We start from the raw sequence: 16,196 nt of genomic DNA on the forward strand, positions 1-16,196 counted from the left end.
TGGGCTCAGACATAAAATCTGAGCAGAAAGAAACTTTGTATCAGTCTGTGATCAACCAATGTGAGCCATTTACAAAGACTGGCTGATTAAGTAGGGAAATTTTCCAAACCTTCCTCAGCTAGGTATCTGTGCAACTTTATTATTTCATTTCAAGACCATCTACAGATTACTATCACAGCTACTCCTAGTCAAAGATAAGTATTTAAAACCAAATCCTCTATGCCACTCACTTATCAATAAAACTTAAGATCTTACTGAGATGTACACTGAGCCTGAGCAATGTAACCACTGACAAACCTTAGGTGAATATATTGTTCTCCCACGTGGCTCTTTTCCTGCTTTATGACCCTCAGGCTTCACTTTCAGGAGACACATGTGGAAGTGAAGTTACTATTCCACAGACAGGCAAGACGGCATAGTACCCAGGGCAGAGTTGGCTCAGTTCTCCTTTGTTAGCAGTCACCAAGTATGCTGTTAATGGGACTGACTGATTTTGGTGGGCCTTGAACACAGAGATGCTATCTCCTACGGCAGTAAAAATATCCAGGAAGATAAGGACTCAAGCCTATGTCCTTCGATAAGTCCCTGATTTAAAACCGCTGGAAACTCTGGAGCCTGACCTGGTGAACAGCAGGGTATAAACTTCCACAGACCTGGATTCAAATCTCAGCTCAGCTACTGACAGCTGTGTGAGTCAGGCCAAACAACACAGCCTCTCTGAGCCTCGGTTCCCTGCCCCCCTTCACATGGCATCTGTGAGGATTACTGGAATTGATGTAGATGGAAATACTCAAATACATTGGACCCTTGCTACTGCAGAATCATGGAATTCTTATTAAAGTGAATCTGAATTTCTATTAATTTTATGATTTATTACAAGCAAAACGCCACTCTCGGGCACATTTAAAGCAGTGAACAATATACTTTTGACTTTACCCTTAGATTAGATGCTTCCTGATGACAGTCACAAAAATAAATTTTACTATTTAATTTGATCATCTTCCAATGTGATCAAGTACTTCTAAAAAAATACGTCTTAACGTTAGCTCTGGGGGAAACTTCCTCAAGCAAAAAGAGGAAGATTGGCAACAGATGTTAGCTCAGGGCGAATCTTCCTCACCGCAAAAAAAAAAAAAAAAAAGGAAAATACATCTTAAGTTAAATTTCTGCTCATTTTCCAGAGGCAAGTGAATTTTTTAAATTCCTAAGAATTTTCTACTAACTTCTGCTGATTTCCAATTCTGATTTCTACTCCAAGTGAATTGTTCTCATTTATTTTTTTTTCCTACTAAAAACCAATGTCAATGCAGCCTAATCATAAAAAAAAGGAAAGAAAAAGAAGACAATTCCAATAGAGGGGTGTCCTACAATGTACCTGCCCAGTACTCCTCAAAATTCTCAAGGTCATCAAAAAACAAGGAAAGTCTGAAAACTGTCACAGCTAAGAGGAACCTAAGGAGAAATGACAACTAAATGTAATGTGGTTATCGGGATCCTGGAAGAAAAAAAGGGCTTTAGGTAAAAACTAAGGAAATATGAATAAACCATGCACTTTAGTTAATAATAATATAACACCATTGGTTCATTAATTAAAACAAATGTACCATACTAATATAAGACATTAATAACAGGGTAAGACATTAATAACAGGATAAGACATTAATAACAGGGTAAACTATGTGTCAATGAGGGGGCACACAGGAACTCTGTATCATCTGCTTAATTTCTCTGTAAATCTAAAACTGTTCTAAAATACAAAGGTAATTAATAAAAAAAAAGTCACCACAATGAGATACGATTTCACACCCCCAAGATGGCCATAATCAAAAAGATAGATAATAACAAGTGCTGGTGAGGCTGTGGAGAAACTGGAACCTTCATACACTGCTGGCAGGAACATAAAATGACGCAGTTGCTTTGGAAAACAGACTGGCAGTTCCTCCAAATGTTAAATGTTGAGTTACCATATGACCCAACAATTCTACTTCTAGGTATACCCCCAGAAAAACTAGTTCACAAATGTTTACAGCAGCATGATTCAGAATATTCAAAAGTGGAAACTACTTAAACGTCCATCAACTGATAAATGGATAAACAAATGTGGTAGATCCACACAATGGAATATTATTCAGCCATAAAGAGCAAAGAACTGAGCCAGCCCTGGTGGTCTAGTGGTTAAGATTCGGTGCTCTCACCACCGTGGCCCAGGTTTGTTTCCTGGTCGTGGAACCACACCACCCATCTGTCAGTAGTCATACTGTGGCCACGGCTCACATAAAGAACTAAAAATTAACAACTAGGATACACAACCATGCACTGAAGCTTTTAAAAAAATGAGTGAAGTATTGATGCTACAACATGGACAAACCTGGAAAATATTATGCTAAGTGAAATAAGCCAGACACAAAAGGCCACATATTGTATGATTCTATTTAAATGAAATTTCAAGAATATGCGAATGTACAGAGACAGAAAATAGATCTGCCATTGCTTAGGCTGGGGGTGGCGGTGGGGGGTGGTGTGAAAAATGAGGAGTGAGTATTGATGGATACAGGGTGATGAAAATATTCCAAAACTGACAGTACACTTTAAATGAGTGAATTACACTTCAATAAAGCTGTTATTTTAAAAAAACAACATCATGTGCATCAAGAACACGGATGGAACACATTTAATACTATTCGAGGCAAAGATTTTGACAATGTCTCGTTGATATAAAACCTTTAATTTCCCTGAAAAGTCTTGCTGCTTGATTTTGCAATACCCTTATTGTAGTGCCTAGGGGCATAACACAATGGAAAGAACCTGTGCACACAGGTTTGAATGAGCCTTGGTATCCTTTTTAGATTAAATGAGCAACAATGAGAACATAAGGCCTCCCTCCAGCGTGCCCAAGATGTGAAACAGGACTCAAAAGAAATTCCCACTGATATTTAATAATAAATTAACTTGCAAAAATGTAATCATTGTGTACCCTTTTAGTCACTACCTCAAAATGCAGTCATTTCCTCTGAATTACCAGAAAATTACAATGTTTTCAGTTCTCCCATTATTTATTGGCCTAGTCCTATGAGAAATGTAATACTAACCTTGCAGAAATACTTCAATAAAGCTTAGTCTCGCACAGCACAGTACACATAAGTAGAATAGAAGTCAGTAAAAATTGAGAAATTTTAATCTTTTCTATCCTACACATTCCAGATTCATATTAACAGGAAATGTAATAATTTTAAAAACCAAACTAAACGTTCAAATGAAAGAGATGTTCAAAATGGAAGAGATGAATTTTTCCCACATTCATCAAGTCCAATTTCATGAACCAAGAACTGAATTACTGTTAACATTTGAGAAACCGTAAAACCTAAGGCAGAATAAAGTAACCTTTGGTTCTTGTTTCATTTCACTGCAAGAAAAACAGGTATCCAAGCTTCTAGCAGATTAGCGTATTAATATACATTTCTTTGAGCATCACTATAAGCTACTTCCCTACTCACTTCTAATCTGATTTCTCTTAAAATAATAAAAAATACTTCAAGAGGAATATAACCTCAATTTATATATGTCAGTTTATTTTAGAGGTGAAATCAGCTTTACATACAGGTATTATCTACATGTAAAATATTATTATTACATATTATTATTTAATTCATTACTGGAATTAGTTTAGAATGCATATGAAGTCTACAAAGATCCTTATACTTCAAATTCAAGCCATGCAGCTTGGATAAGGCTAGAGTATCTCTCAAGATTTACTGTCAGGAAAACACAGACTTAGAGTTAGTAGTCTAAAAATAAGACACCATGGATCTTAAATCTCTATAAGCAAGTAGAGGCTAGAAAGTATTAGGTGTGTGGGTGGGGAGGGGATGGGTACAATTTCATACATTCATTCCTTTTTTTCTTCCATTCACTCAACAACTTATCGAAAGCCTACTATGCATCAGGCAACAGGGGCACAAAGTGAAAAAGACCCACTGCCTTCAAGAAGCTCACACTCTATGTGGCCACATACATGGACATAAGGACTTAGAATAAATCTTAGTACTAGAAGATTTTGACCTAAAATGTGCATGGTATCTTTCAATTTACAGATTTTATCTTATTTAATCCACAACAAAAACCACAGTCCAGACAGGCTGAATGACTTAGAGATCACACACACACACACACACACACACACACACACACACACACTGAACCTCTCAGCAGTGGATCTTGGGCAAAGGGGATGAGGTGGTCAGCTCGGCCCCACGCACTCACTAAGCTGCCTCTTCTACAGCAGCAGGGTGACAACGTCTACTTACGAACCCACCTTTTCTGTGTTTCTCACCACACTGTAGGTCTCAGCACAGGACACAATCTCCAATTGAGCTCAATCTCCAACGAGCAAAATGTCTTTCCCATCTGTGGACATCCCCCAGAAAGACGAACAGAAGGGACCACCCTGGCCTTAGTGCTCTCTAATCCCCAGGGACAAGCTCTTCTGGTACTAAACCAGTAGACATCTCCCAATTCATAGCCAAAGCAATTCTGAAGAGATGTCACCTTGCCATTCACCCTTACCTTTGGACTCTTTCAGCACTTGAAGTCAGCTTGAGAGTATCTGCTTAGGACATCATATATATAACCTTAACCTTACCTTTTGAATTCCTCCATCTTCCCAGAACAACCCAGAACAAGTACTATAATCACGAGACCTAGGGATTTATTTTTGTCTCATTTTGATAATTTGTCTCTCAGAAATTGAAATTGGTTGTCCTTTTACATTTTAGATATTTTTGAAAGACACAGAAGCCTTTAATGATGGATTAATTTTTGCAAGTCTATAAGATACTTGAATACATATATTAAAATCAGAGCCAGGAAAAAGCATTTCTAGGTGTCTTTCCAAGATGGTATGAACTACTGATTCATACTATCTTGTATGGGGTACTGTAAGAAATGGCGGGGCTGGCCTGGTGGTGTAGCAGTGAAGTTCGTGCGTTCCACTTTGGCGGCCTGGGGTTCGCAGGTTTGGATCCCGGGCGTGGACTGACAACTCGCTTATCAAGCCATGATGTGGCGTTGTCCCACATAAAGTAGAGGAAGATGGGAATGGATGTTAGCCCAGGGCCAATTTTCCTCAGCAAAAAGAGGAAGATTGGCAGCAGATGTTAGCTCGGCGCTGATCTTCCTCACACACAAAAAATGGGGTTCCTCCTCATTTGGTGGGTTTGGGAGGGAACCAGCAGTCAGGGTAAGTCTGAGATAAGCGTATGACTCAACAGTGCCTACAGAACAAAGTTCAAATCCTGCAGTCGCATACTCAAAATGTTCCACAACCTTCCCTAAATGCCTTTCCAGTCTTATCTCCCTGTACTTCCCAAAGTAAACTAGAGTACTCACCGTGGGCTGAACCTGCACTTCCCTGTGGCACCTCCTTTCGGAGGTTCAGTTGCCCTTTGTCTAGAATGCCTCTCCCTATTACTCCCCCTGCTGACCACCACCTGGTGAGCTTCTGCCCATCCTTCAGTGCCTAATTCAAATGCCCCTTCCTCCATTCTTTTCTTTTCTTTTTGCAGGGAAAGTTTCACCCTGAGCTAACATCTGTTGCTAATCTTCCTCTTTTTTTTCCCCCTCCGCAAAGCCCCAGTGCATGGTTGTATATCCTAGCTGTAAGTCATTCTAGTTCTTCTATGTGAGCCATTGCCACAGCATGGCAACTGACAGACAGGTGGTGTGGTTCTGCAACTGGGAAGAGAACTGGGGCCGCCGAAGCGGTGAGTGCTCAACTTTAACCACTAGGTCATCCGGGCTGCCTCGCCATTATTTTCTTTATGTAGACAAATGCTCCCTCATTTTAGACGGCTTACGAAGACGCATAAAACATCAGAAGATAGCATAAATCATCATCCCCTCAACCCTGCCCTGCCTGCCCTAACTGTTACAATGGAAAGTGAACCTTCCTTCTCAGTCCTATCGCTTTTGGTTTCTATCACTTACCGCACTGAGCACCAGCTGCCCTGCACTGGAGCCATGAATTCATGCATTTTAACGCTACAAGACTGCACGTTTTCTGAGGGCAGGGAAAGAACTCTCTGCAACTGTGTAAGTCCCACCTCTTAGCTCAGAACTTGCAAGCTATTCCAAAAATACTTGTTGACTGAACTTTAACATTACATCCAGATTAACAAAATTAAACCCAATTATTAAATTGGGTTTAAATTAAATTGGATATTGGTATAAATTAATTGGGTATAAATTAAACACACCCCTTGAGTATACTAATCATTCACACTTGGTTTGGGTCATCTAGCCGATGTTAGCTGTTCAGCTTTCCATGAGCGGAATGGCCATACTGGCTAAACAGCAGTTATTTTAAAATATGCAACACAAGAAAAGGGCTGGTTTCTTGGGAGAACTAGGGGGAGTGGGGAGGAACTTAAGGGGGGAGGAAGGGGCACAAAGCAGCAACCATTTGGCAAATGAGACTAATTAAAAAACAAAACAACAAAAAAACTTAAAACAATTTTGTGAAGGTAGTCAACCTTCAGAAAAAAATTTTTTTCTAGCTCATCTGTCTCACACATTCTGTAACCTAGCCCAGTGGTTCTCAGAGTGTGGTTCCCAGAGCATCAGCCCTAGCATGACCTGGGAACTGACTGAAATGAAATTCTCCAGCCCCACTCCATACCTAAAGAATGAGAAACTCTGGAGTTGGGACCCAGCAATTGTTTGTTTGTTTGCTTTGGTGAGGGAGATTGGCCATGAGCTAACATCTGTGCCCATCTTCCTCTATTTTGTATATGGGACACCACCACAGTATGGCTTGATGAGCAGTGTATAGGCCCACACCCAGGATCCGAACCCACAAACCCCGGGCCGCCGAAGCACAGCGTGCAAACTTAACCACTATGCAACCGGGCCAGGCCCCAGCAATTTGTTTTGTAACGAGTTCTCCAGGTGATCCTTATGCATGCTCGGGTTTTAGCATACATTAAAGCACCTGCAGGGTCCTGAACAGGCCAGTTCTTTCCTGTCTCCATGCTTTTGCTCATACTGTCCCTTCCCCATGGAACGCTTTTTCCTCTATCCATTCTCTGTAGACTGAACTCATGCTTTCCTTTCAAGGCCCAGGTCAAAAGTCTTGACACCTTCCTCAACCCATTAAACAGAATTAACTGCTCTCGATTTGGGCTCCCCCAAAGCTTAATTCTGCCCTTCCTCCTGGTACTAACTCATGTCATAGACTGTCACTGTGTCTGCCTCCTCCATCTGACTGAGAAACTGTGTGTACCAGGACCATGTCTCACTCATAGCCCTGCCCCTAGTCCAGTCCCCATTATTCAGTCACAACTCTTTGATTTTGTAGAGGAGAGAGAAAATTATTCTTCTGCAACAAGTCTCTGATTGACAATGAGAAGGATACTGAGAGGCATCCATCCCTCTCCCCACAGCGGAGATTAATAAATATCACTGTCAAGTGAGATTTGAAGTTTAGGGGGCAGTTGTTGAAGGCACCTCTAGCAAAAGAGAAATCACTTAAAGAGCTCCATGGTCAAGGTTTAGCCACAAAACACATTTACGATTTTATAAAAACCAAATACAAGTTTCATAGAGAAATTATTCCGCCTGGTCAGTAAAAGAAGAAAATACAGATTGATTGGGAAAGGACTAGACCCCTGTCCATGAGGACAGGGACCCGATATCTATCTTGGCCATCACTATGGTCCCAATGCTGAGCCGTGACATTTTGTCAAATGTTGCAATTAGAAGACACAGATATGAGTTCCATCTCTGCCACTTCCAAGCCAGGTACCCTCAAGCAGGCAAGCAATTCTCAAAGTCTCAAATTCTCAGAGACTTATCTATTGATAAGTCTTTCACTTATCAGTGAAAAAAAGGCAAAGTCAGAAAATTATTATAACTATCAATAAATACCTTACCTCCCTACCTTATAGTTTACTCATTGCTTTCACATTCACTGTCTCGTTTAATCATCAAACCTGCAGCTGAAGATAAGGCCTCCCTTCTCAAGGGGTCAGAAACAGCATCACAGACTTTGACTTCCCATCCGTGGCCCTGATCACAGGCCAACTGATTTCAGATATCAAAATTTTAAATTACCCTAAAGAGTTCATTTTGATTGACCACTAAACATTCAGAGATTCTCAGAATACCTTTTTCCACTGATGGTGAATCTTGGGCTTAACTTGGGCTGTTTCTGGATAAGAACAAAGATCAAGCAAATTGCTGTTATTTTCCCACATTAATTCACTCGCATGACAACTTTTGCTAAAAAACATCATTGGGTTTTTGTGAGCTGTGCTTCACGGCTGGCACTTCACAGACCTGACAACACTCACTCTGCAAGAACTGGGCCACTCTTGGAAACACCCTCTGGACCAAACGAGTGTCCCAGGGACCCTAAATCTGAGGATAGAGGAAGGAGAAGAGAGACTTCACCGGGACAGAATGCTGAAAGAGCCCTCAGGTGAAAGAATGCAGGAGTCTTTGAGAATTTCTGGTTTGTTCCCAAAGGTTATAAATACTAATTTGATATCGAGCTAAAGGTTCAATTATGTACTAACTTGATATTGTCTTGCCACCAAATTATTGATGAGTAGCATTAAAACCCTAAGCAGAGACTCATTTACCAAACCTCACAATTCTAGTTTGCATTGATTTTTATCTATAAACAGTACACAGTGAGTATATATCAAGGACAAAAAAAAAAGAAACCAATATAGCCATAAAAGGTGGCATTTTAGATGACAAAGTGAAATGAGACAAAAAGTCTACTTGTGCCTTTGATCATTCACTGTAAATGAGTTGGCCCTGAACCTATTTTTCTTTTATTTCAGTAATTTAATCCAGATTCTGAGCACCAGCTAAGGGAACGAAGTGTGAGTGCAGCCGGTCTTTTCTATCTAGGGCATTCAAATTGCTTGATCAACATCAGTTTTAAGTCATAGGTTGTCATGCATCACTTTGGACTTTACAATTGTGATCCGAGCGGATAGGTTTACTCTTGTATTCACTGAGTGCAGAGGGCTCCACATGAGAATTCACTGTTGGGGGGAAAGTTTAGACAAGGAGTACTTGGTCAAGGCATAATTAACATGGCTGATCTTTCTGTACACATTCACCGTGTTAAACTCAAATTCAATCCAAATTCTAGTTTGACAGCACTGCTAAAATCTCTTGTTTCTTGGTTCTCCAACAAATGGAAAGGGCTTTTGTCATTTTTTATTAAAAATGTGTTATTTCCTGGGACTAGATCTTTAAACAATTTATCAAGTTGCTTAATAATAAAGTAAATCTGGTTTCCTCTAATATTTCGAGTTCTCCTGTCATCCCCTCCCCAAAACCTTTTCCTTTTTATCGTGAAGAAGGCCCCCCACAAACTTTCTTCCACCTTACCAAGGCATCCATCTACCTTCCTATCAAAAGAGACAGTTTCTCATGTTTTCTTTTTTTTTTTTTTTACAATTTTATTTATTTTTCCACCAAAGCCCCAGTAGACAGTTGTATGTCACAGCTGCACATCCTTCCAGCCGCTGCATGTGGGACGCGGCCTCAGCACGGCCGGAGAAGCGGTGCGTCGGTGCGGGCCCGGGATCCGAACCCAGGCCGCCAGCAGCAGAGCTCGCGCACTTAACCGCTAAGCCACGGGGCCGGCCCTCTCATGTTTTCTTTGCGATCAGCTTGAATCTTCTGAAGGAGTGTCTGTGTGCAGTGAGTTATCATTCAAATATTGTTGTAGTTTTATAGTTCTGAATTGCTCAAAAGAATAAATCATAAAAATTTAGTTTATTAGAAAGTCTAAAGTCCTCCTCACAACTGGACTTGATCAACAATCTGTAATTCTCCTAGAAAATAGTGTTTTCTGATGAAACAAGTGTTTTAAATAAGCAAAAGACTCTCCTAATCATCACTAACTCTTGCCCTTTCTGTGCCCACAGTAGTACTAAAAAGCAACTTGCTTTCATAGAAGCCACCCTACATGTTTCTCACCAAAAAAGACAAATAGGCACTTTCAGACACAGTAGTACTGAAAAGAAATAAGATGATCAAAGCTGACATAGCCTCACATCTCATGATTTTATATGTCAGCAAAATTTCCAGCAATCAAAACTGTATAACCATTTTATAACCAATAAACCTGTATGCAGCACAAAGGCCTCTCTTTCCCCCTGATTTTCACCATCATCCAGAATAAAACGTTGATTCAGATCTTGTTCAGGGAGCGAGCTGGGCGATATGATGAGTCCTTGGAGACTGAGACAACTAATGGGTGGAGGCCAGAAGCAGGCTGCCTCTGCTTTCGTATCCAGAGTTCAGGCCCTGGGAAGGCACAGAACCAGCTCAGGAGAAGGTGGAGCCAAAGCAGGAAACAGAAAGAGGGCTCAGACGCAGAGAGGGAAGAACGCTCTCAGCTGGAGTCCATTTTGAGACTCCCGTGAGAGAGTAACCAGGTTCATCAAGGAGGGGGCAGCATTTTCTCACCGGCAAATCTGGGGCCTGCCAGTCCTGCCTCAATTACTCGTCTCTGACCCAGGGCCTTTCCTGAAGTATCTACATCCACCTCCAACCGCAACAAGTCCACACTGACTTCAGAACTCCCTGATCTTGAGGATCCCAGGAGACTGTATCCAGGTCTGGATTCTCCCCGGGGGTTTGACCACAGTTCAAAGGCCTGAGATCAGGGTAAGGGTCAGGACCCACAGATATTCCAGCAAGGGAACCTGCCACCCCAGGGGAAAAAAATCCTTACATCCCTGGTCACCCTTAAAGCCCTTAGGCTCATACACAAGGTGAGGACCCCCCCAACTCCAGAGGCACCTCCTGGATCACTACCAACTCACCTCTATCACCCCAACTCCACCCCCAAGAGGGTGGGAGCACGACAGAAAGAGCTTTAGGGTGCACCCAGAAAAAGAGCTGCTGTCTGCCTCCAGGAATGTTCAAGAATGAAAAGGAGAGAAAGACTAAGTGCAATAATTTTAAAAACCAAAAAACAGAAAGATTCATCACTGTTTTGTTTCTCAGATTAAAGTCTGGCTCACAGAATGTTAGGAGTTTCACCAGCTGAAATCTGCGGCCTTTCTAAGCATCTGCTAGGGTTGCCACAGACAAAGCTTTGCATTTTGTCAAGATATTTGATTAAGTTATTTGAGCTCTCAGCGCCTGAAGTCAGGCAGACCTGGGATCAAAGCTCAGCTCAGCCACTTGTCAACTGTGTGACCTCTGAAATGTGATTTTATCTAAGCCTCAGTTTTCTCGTCTATAAAATGGGAATAATAATTGCACCAATCTCATAAAACGGTTTGTAAAGATTAAATGACATATTGTCTGTAAAGTGTTTAGGATAGTGTCTGGTCCGTGGAAAACACTCTATAATACTAGTTAGTAATATTACTATTATTATTTTGAGAAAGTTACATAATATAGTCATTTTACACAGGATTGTGGTATATAACTCTAGATTTTAATATTTGGGCATTTTTTAAGTGTGTGAGACATTAACTTAAATGTACCACCTGATTTTTGCATTTGGCTGTCCAATCTATTTTGACTAATGTCATGATAAAAAAAACAGGTAATCCCTCTATACCTGGCCAACCCTTCCTTTCCACCCTGGTAATCCTCTCTCAAGCTCCGTCTCTCCCCTCAACTGCTCTCTCTTCTTGACACTTTTAGAAGAACAAGCTCACTGCCAGTTGAAGCTGGTGACCAACTACAGTGTGAATGTCAATGGAAAGGATGTGCCACCCAACAGCTCCCTCAATGCTGTGTGCAGCTCAATGGAAAGGCTGTGTTTTGATTTGCAAAACGGCTATTTGCAACATCTGTTCCAAGTAAACAAATATTCCAAACCACCTCCTGAACTGGGATTTTGGGTTCAGAAGCAATGCCTGTTGTCTTGTTTTTCCAGCTAGAGTCTCATCGCAATTCTCTCTCTCAATCTTACACCCCCACATTCCTGGGTCATAAATACCTCCTAGTAGTGTAGAATGTCTCTCCCAAATCCCGTCTCAGTCCAAGGACTTTGGGTCCACCCATTTGTGTCTTCTGCCCCTGACAAGCTAAGCTGCCACATCCTTTCCAGACTCCTCCTCAACTCCATCGAGTGCAGATTCCCAGGACTGCAGCCTCATTGCTGCTTACTCAGTATACTCACCCTTGAATTGGCCAGTCATCCCTCGTGTCTCATCTCTTCCAATGACACAGACTCCTCCTATCGGCCACCAAGTTCCCTCCCTTTACATTGATCTCTGAGGGCTTTTGATCCATAGAACATCTCAAACTGGAGTGTTCTGCTGCCAACTTAAATTAATGTTGGAGCCAACAACCCTGAAAAGTCAGGGTTAATGAAACAAGATTGGGGCTAGCAGGGAGGAAACTTGAGCAGAGGCTCTGACTACACCATTAACTAGCTTAGTTAAGCATATCTCAGTTCCTCCTCCATACAATGAGGCAATGGTCTGGATAAAGTGCTACCTTATAGCTCTAAGATCCTAAATGCCCACCGTCCCCATGCCAAAATACACTTGTTTGTTCATTTATTCATGCAATAACTACTGAGTGTCTAATACTGCAGAGCAATGTGCCTGGCATTGTGAGGAATTAAAGATTATCCCTCAAAGAGCTCATCATCTAGAATGGGAAATAAGACAATCACATCAATAACTATAAGAAACAGAAAGAGGGGCCAGCCCCGCGGCCTAGTGGTTAAGTTGGGCACACTCCGCTTCAGCAGGGGTTCAGTTTCCGGGTGTGGACCTACACCACTTGTCCACAGCCATGCTGTGGCAGCGACCCACATACAAAATAGAGGAAGACTGGCACAGACCTTAGCTCAGGGCTAATCTTCCTCAAGCAAAAAGAGGAAGACTGGCAATAGATGTTAGCTCAGGGCGAATCTTCTCAGCCAAAAAAAAAAAAAAGAAACAGAAGAGATAATATCACAATTGGAGGTACTTATAAGATTAACAAAAATATTACAAGCCCATTACCAACACCCCAAGCCTAAAACTAATTTTCAACATGTCTTTTCTTCTCTGCATCTAGTCTTTCACCAAATGATTTTTCCTTTACATCATTTCTTAAACCTGTGCTCTGCACTCTGCACTTAGAGTCACATGCTTAAATCCAGGCCCCGGGCAACTCTCCCCTATTATGATTTTACCTCTGTCCCCAGCACTTCCCTAACTGATGTGCAACTTCTCATCAAAGTATGAGAGTCACCCTATCAGGTTGGTCTGACTTGGCCACTGTCTTGCTACAACTCCAAAGTAGCCTCCTCCATATTACAGAACATCCACATCAACTCCCTTTACACAACTATCCACACTTCACTTCCTCCCTCCCACAAACAGTGGCTGAGAACATACTTTGTGCTTAGTGCTGGGTGAGATGTCTAAGTCATAGGCTTTAAGCTCCAAGAGCTTACACACTGGTCAGGAAGTTGGGACATATGCTAAAACAGAACAATTCGGGATACTAAAGACGAGGGGGATACTAGCAGCACAGGTAACAGTAATAAATGCTTAGAGGGTTCAGAAGGAGGAGAGCTACTTTCTGGCTGCAGTAGTCAAGGAAGCCTTCTAGGAAGAGGTCACACCTGAGCTACACCCTGCAGCAAGGGCAGGACTTCAACAGGGAGGGAGGCCAACAGGCCTCTGGGCCAAGGGCCAACGGTGACTGAGGCAAGGAAGGAGGGTGGTTTCAAGACTAGCAAATTGTTAGGTGGGGACTGGGTAAGAGAGCACTTTTTGAAAGGAATTCACAAGGTATTAGCAAGCTTAGTAGCAGGAATAACTAATTTTCTGCTTAAGCCAGACTACATAGTATAAGGAGGTAGAAGAGAAAAGAAAGTTTAATAATCTAACCAAACTCTGAGAAGAGTTATCAGCAGGGTGATAGTAAAAAGAGCCCTGAAAAATCAGAAAACCTGGGTCCCAGCCCCAGCTTTGCCAAGGAGGGGCTCCCGGGGCCACAGCAAGTCATTTAACCTCGTTGGTCTCAGTTTCCTCATTTGTAAACTGAAGCAGCTGAACTGGCTGACCTCAAAGGTCTCTCCAGTCCAAACCTAAACCAACTGTCTATTATTTCTGCCATTAAAACATTCATTATGGGGGGTGGAGGGAAAGGTGGGTATCTGTTTTCCCTTTCGGTATAGTTTTCTCTTCCTAAACTTAAAATTTCTTTCTCCTAAACTTAATTCTATGTATATGCCTCCCACATCATAAATTTAACATTTTACTTAATGTTCAGTGTCTACCCATGGCCTAATTTTTTTTTTTTTTTTTTTATAACTCACAGGTTATCCAAGAAATTCGCGCAGCACAGCCTCGGCCTGTACAAATTATCCAGTATCACAGCCCCAGGGTAAAATACCTCTGTATGAGCCATTAAATGTGACAGGGTCCATAAAGGGGAGAAAGGGGAGAATTCTTTTACTCATCTGAAAGACCGTTTCCTTTTAATAGCACCAAATGAAATTATTTCAGGCAATAACAGTAATGTAGAAAGGTAAGGGGGGAAGACTTGATTTTTAGAAAGTCTCTCCTTGAAAATGAAGCTGAAATGCGGAAAGTTTTTGCATTGAAATTCGATTAAAGTTGACAATTTTGATGCCGCATCCAGAAGTCCCCAGCTCCAGGAAAGGCACCAAAACAGAAACCACAGATGCAATTTCACTCCAGCCCTATTGATCCTATGCACCAAAAGGCCAAAGGTACATAAACCAGTCACAGAATTCAAGCGAAACAGGCTGGATCAGAAAGCCTCACCAGTAGCCACCCAAAGTTTAAAAAAGAGAGAGGAAAAGAGAAAAGTTAAAAAAAAGCCTAACTCCATGCAGGGAATCCTAACGCAGTTCCCAGGCTTCCTGTGTAAGCAGCATAAGACACGATTTAACACCTGCGCCCACTACCAGCCTCCCGAACCCCGGAGGTCGGCGGGCGCCGCGAGCGAGGGAAACCCGCGAGACTCCCCTCGAGTCGCTGCAGGCGCCGAAGGAGGAAAGCGTTGTTCTCTGCCCATCGGTCCAGGCTTCCTCGCGGACCCCGCCGCCGCGCCCCGTACCTGCCGCGCTCGTCCTGCCCTGGCCGCAGCTCGCGCTCCGGACCCCAGCGCCCGCACGGCCGCTCTGCCGCTCCCCGCCGCGCCCGCCGAGCTGCTGCGCTCGCGCCACTACGCATGCCCAGCCGGCACCTGCGCCAGCCAGCTCGGAATCCGCTTGCCGGGTTTTGGCTGCGGCTCCTAGGGAAGAGGACCTGAGGCCGAGAGCCTGGGTTCTGCCTGAGGGGGGAACCGGAGTTGCAGGTGCTGGGAGAGGCGACGGGGAGAGGTGGATGGGCGCTGCGGTAACGTTCTCCCTACCGCCCACGGTTACCCAGGACGTACGCTCCTCCAAGCCTAAAGACGACCACTTACACCCTTGGAATGAGCTTAGCACAGTGGTTCTCAAACTTGAGCGTGGATCAGAGTCACCTGGAGGGCTTGTTAAAACACAGATCCCACACTCAGAGTTTCAGATTCAGGAGGTCTGGCGTGAGGCCCGACAATTTGCATTTCTAATATTTTCTCAGGGGAAACTGGCGCTAGTAGGTTCCAGTACCACACTTTGCAAATCACTGGTCAAGAGAAAAGATGTTTGGTATTAAAGGAGTCAAGTTTTCTCTCCCCCTCTCCCTTTTGGGATTTCTCGTAACAGTTCCTCTTCATTTGACAGCCACAACTGTTTAAATAAATAAATAAATAAATAACTACAGCTCACACTCAAACAAAGGTTGAATATGCCCTTTAACACGTGAGTCAAGTGAATGGAATGCAGCCTCAAGAGTTCTCACACACTTTGCCTGTAGTATGATCTGTAGTTGAGGTCCCTCCAGCTCTGTCCAGGCAACCGGAGGGGGGTCCCTATTCTGCTGCCCGTTTAACTCAAAGTCCTGTGTGCCCCCTTAGTGCCTAGCACAGTACTGGGTACAAAACAGGTACCCAAGAAATCCTGAGATGGTATCAGTAGGGCTGGAGAGATGGAAAAGAAAGAAGGATGTTGAAATTATTTTAAGAACCCAAAGGAATTGATCAGCAATTAAATGTGGAAGTAGGCCAGCCAAGGCTGGAGAGGATAAAGCTCCCTGCCTTCCACCTAGAGAAATCAGTGGATTTAATATCCTTATCTGAGCCCATATATACAGAAGGAG

General features: G+C 42.7%; 1 protein-coding gene across 2 annotated transcripts in view; it reads right to left on the reverse strand.

Annotated features, from left to right (window-relative positions):
- Positions 1-15,183, reverse strand: part of PLS1 (plastin 1) — a 113,146-nt gene extending 97,963 nt beyond the window's left edge. The window contains exon 1 of one of the 2 annotated variants that reach the window (XM_014789039.2): positions 15,073-15,183. The gene's annotated coding sequence lies outside the window, so the exon portion shown is untranslated. The remainder of the gene's footprint in view (positions 1-15,072) is intronic. The other variant, XM_087430437.1, reaches the window with a different exon arrangement.
- Between the last annotated feature and the right edge of the window lie 1,013 nt (positions 15,184-16,196).

The sequence above is a fragment of the Ceratotherium simum genome, chromosome 5 (assembly GCF_057802395.1).
Source record: "Ceratotherium simum simum isolate JZ-2026a chromosome 5, ASM5780239v1, whole genome shotgun sequence".
Classification (NCBI taxonomy): Eukaryota; Metazoa; Chordata; class Mammalia; order Perissodactyla; family Rhinocerotidae; genus Ceratotherium; species Ceratotherium simum.